This window comes from Mandrillus leucophaeus, unplaced genomic scaffold (assembly GCF_000951045.1).
Source record: "Mandrillus leucophaeus isolate KB7577 unplaced genomic scaffold, Mleu.le_1.0 Scaffold105, whole genome shotgun sequence".
NCBI classification, from domain to species: Eukaryota; Metazoa; Chordata; class Mammalia; order Primates; family Cercopithecidae; genus Mandrillus; species Mandrillus leucophaeus.
In genome coordinates this window covers 440,046-443,972 of record NW_012098654.1, presented here as the reverse complement: position 1 = coordinate 443,972, position 3,927 = coordinate 440,046, and the positions used below count along the sequence as shown (strand labels likewise).

At 49.8% G+C, this 3,927-nt stretch overlaps 1 protein-coding gene across 7 annotated transcripts in view; it reads right to left on the bottom strand.

The window, feature by feature from the left end:
• KCNAB2 (potassium channel, voltage gated subfamily A regulatory beta subunit 2) overlaps positions 1-3,927 on the bottom strand; it is a 116,042-nt gene that overhangs the window by 45,972 nt on the left and 66,143 nt on the right. The gene's annotated exons all lie outside the window — the stretch shown is intronic.

The window sequence follows — 3,927 nt, the reverse complement described above, 5'->3', positions numbered from 1 at the left end:
TCTATACTCATATTTAAGACCAAGTTTAATGGAGACCCAGCCCAGTTGCTGACGGAGAAGAGGTCACCACGGAATAAATTTATCTGGGATCTTTAATAACTGGTGGTCTGAGTCACGGAGCACCCCACCCACCCCCTACCAACCTGGGTGCAGCAAAATGAAATTCACCAGATAGAGTGAGGCCACCACTCTCCCCGCCCCCCTTCACCCCGACCTGGGTGTAACAACAACCTTTGGCCCATCAGCTGCTAAAGGGACTTTGTCGGTGGGGTGAGGTGGCTCATGCCTGTAATCCGAGCACTTTGGGAGGCCAAGGTGCGCGGATCACCTGAGGTCAGGAATTTGAGACCAGCGTGGTCAACATGACAAAACTCTGCCTCTACTAAAAATACAAAAATTAGTCATGTGTGGTGGTGCATCCCTGTAGTCCCAGCTACTCGGGAGGCTGAGGCAGGAGAATCGCTTGAACCTGGGAGTCAGAGGTTGCAGTGAGCTGAGACTGTGCCACTGCACTGCAGCCTGGGCGATACAGTGAAACCCAAACTCAAAAAAAAAAAAGGGGGTCCTTTGCCTTCTCATCTCCTCCACTCCCTGAGAAGGGAGATCCCCAAGGGCATTTCAGCCCCACAGTGGGTCCTGCAGTGTCTCCGAGGCTGCTCAGACATTTTCCTTGGGGCTTCAGGCAAATAAAAGACATGTCCTCCTCACCTGTGCTAGTTCCTTGCAGCTGCCATTACAAAGAACCCCAAATTAGAGGACTTAGAACAACAGAAATGTCTTCTCTCCCACTTCCAGAGTCTGAAGTCCAGGTGTGGGCAGGGCTCCCTCCAAATGCCCTAGTGAGGTGTCCTTTCCTGCCCCTTCCAGCGTCTGGTGGCTCCTGGTGGGGCAGGAGACCAGGGTCTGGAGGCAGGGAACTGAAGGCCAATTCCCGCTGACTTTCTAGAACTAAGTCAAAAGGAAAACCCCAACTTTCCACGCCCAAGTAACAAAAGAACCAGAGGCTACTCTCTTCGCACGGTGCCCCCTTTTCTGCGTGGCAGATGAAAAACGGAAGTTACTTCTGATTGGTCCCCTCCTGCAACCAATCAGGCTGGTCGTGGGCCAAGTCTTCATTTGCATAGAAGTGTAACTTTGTAACTTCACTTCAGCTTCTGATTGGTCACTTTCCACAACCAATCAGAATGATCACAGGCCACTACTTCATTTACATAGGTTGTACACCAAGTGACCAATGGGAAACCTCTAGAAGGTATTTAAACATCAGAAAATTCTGTATCCAGGTTCTTGAGCCACTTGCCCACTCATCCTGTGGAGTGTACTTTTGTTTGATCTCGGCTCACTGCAACCTCCACCTCCCAGGTTCAAGTGATTCTCCTTCCTCAGCCTCCCGAATAGTTGGGACTACAGGTGTGAGCCACCACAACTGGTTAAGTTTTGTATTTTCAGTAGAGATGGGGTTTTGCCATATTGCCCAGGCTGCTCTTGAACTCCTGGTCTCATGTAATCCACCTGCATTGGCCTCCCAAACTGTTGGGATTACAGGCGTGAGCCACCACACCCGGCTGCTTTTGTTGCTTCTTTCTTTCCTTGCTTTGTATGTGCGTTTTGTCCAATTCTTTGTTCAAGATGGACACCCTCCACTGGTAACACCGAGACTCCTCGGAGTTCCTTGGGTTGTGGACCCATTGCTCCTCTCTCTATCACCACATGGCCTTCTTATAAGGACACCAGTCGTAGGAATTAGGGTCCATTCTATTCTCGAATGGCCCCATTGCCCCATCTTAACTAATTATATCTGCAACGACCCTATTTCCAAATAATGTCACATTCTTCTTCTTCTTTTTTTTTTAAGACAGGGTCTCACTCTGTTGCCCAGGTTGGAGTGCAGTGGCACAAACAGGGCTCACTGCAGCATTGAAGTCCTGGGCTCAAGTGATCCTCCTGCATTAGCCACCTGTTAGCTGGGACCACAGGCATGTCTCACCATGGCTGGCTAATTTTTTGATTGTTTTTAGAGATGGGGTTTCGCCATGTTACCCAGGCTGCTTCTCAAAGTGCTGAGATTACAGGCATGAGCCACCACACCCAGCCTAATGTCATATTCTGAGGTTTAGGATGAATGTGAATTTTGGGGGTCTTGATTTAACCCACTAAACTCTCCTCCATCACAAATCCTGTCCACATTGGAGGGAGCTGAGGTTTCCCCTGAGTTTGGAGGATGGGGTCTGGCCCCTCCTGTGTCATCGTCTTGTGTCCTCCACCTTCCTCCCTCCAGCCTAGCCGCCTGGGCCTTCTCTTCACTCCTCCAACCGAGAGAGGCATCCATTCCAGACCCCTCTCCTCTTGGGCTGGAATGTTCTCCACATCTTTAGACGATTCCTCTCTCAGAGGGTTCCCCCTTGGCCTCCCTGGTTTCTCTTTATTGCATTGTCCTGCATTGCTGCCTTGGCCGGTGGCCACTGTTGGAACTTGTCTCCGTGTGAGCTCGCTGCTTCTCTGCCCCCCACACCCCCCAGCCATGGCTGCAGTGAGGGTGGGGACCTGGTTAATCTTGTTCATGCAGCAGCTCTAGGATCTGGCCCAGTGCCTGGTGCCAAGCAGACTCTCAATAAACATTTACTGAATAAACAAAAGGAATCAATGACTAGCCCGTCATGAATGCACAGCATCTCCTTCTTGAGAAATTTCCAGCAGAACGAGGAGGTCAGCTGTGGCCGAACTAGCGGACCCTTTGTCCTTCCTTTACAGCTGGATTTAGGATACAAAGCCTGAAAAACTCTGCCATCTAATGGACTCAGAGCAGAAGTGTTTCATTTCTTCAAATTACAACCACATATTCAAACAATGACAACCAGCCGCTCTGGCTGTCACCTGCTCATGGTGTGACTAAACACTCTGTCCACAGGAGAAAACGTTAAAGGAGCAGTCCCGGCCTGCACTCCACTCTGCAGAGAGCACGCAGATGATCCCTGGGGTCTGTCTCAGATGGAAGCCAGAGATTGAGTGTTGCCAGATAAAACACAGGACGCCCAGTTAAATTTGAAGTTCAGATAAACAATGAGGAGATTTTTAGTATAAGTTATGTCCCAAATATTGCATGGAACATATTTATGCTAAAAAGTTACTCGCTGTTTATCTGAATTCAAATTTAACTGGCAACTCTACAAGGCCTGGGTGGGGAGGGTCCCCTTTGGCTGACTGGCTCTCACAAGGGCATGTTCCTGAGAGGCACAGAAGCTAAAGCTGTCAATTTGCAACTGACACACGGATTTACACCAGCCAGAGAACGGCGGCTGGCAGAGCGCTGTCCGAGGTGCTGAATTCAGAGACAAGCGCACTGAAAAGAAAGTCCTGTAGAGGTTCCAAGTGAATTCAGACCTATGTGCCTATCATTTACAGCAGGGGGCTCCAACACCCAGAAACACATTTTTCCCCCATGGAGAAACACCCCCACACATTTTTATCCCATGGAGAATTTACCAAACTTTTTTTTTTTTTTTTGCGTGACGGGATCTCACTCTGTCACCCAGGCTGGGAGTGCAGTGGTGTGATCTCGGCTCACTGCAACCTTCACCTCCCAGGTTCAAGCGATCCTCCTGCTTCAGCCTCCCCAGTAGCTGGGACTACAGGTGCGCACCACCACGCCCAGCTCATTTTTGTATTTTTAGTAGAGATGGGGTTTCACCATGTTGGCCAGGCTGGTTTTGAGCTCCTGACCTCAAGTGACCCGCCTGCCTCGGCCTCCCAAAGTGCTGGGATTGCAGGTGTGAGCCACTGTGCCTGGCCCCAAACTCTTAATAGGACTTTTCTTTTGATAGGATAGGACTATGGCACTTTCACTTTCTTTTTCTTTTTCTTTTTTTGAGACAGCGTCTCACTTTTACGTTGTTGCTCAGGCTGGAGTGCAGTGGTGTGATCACAGCT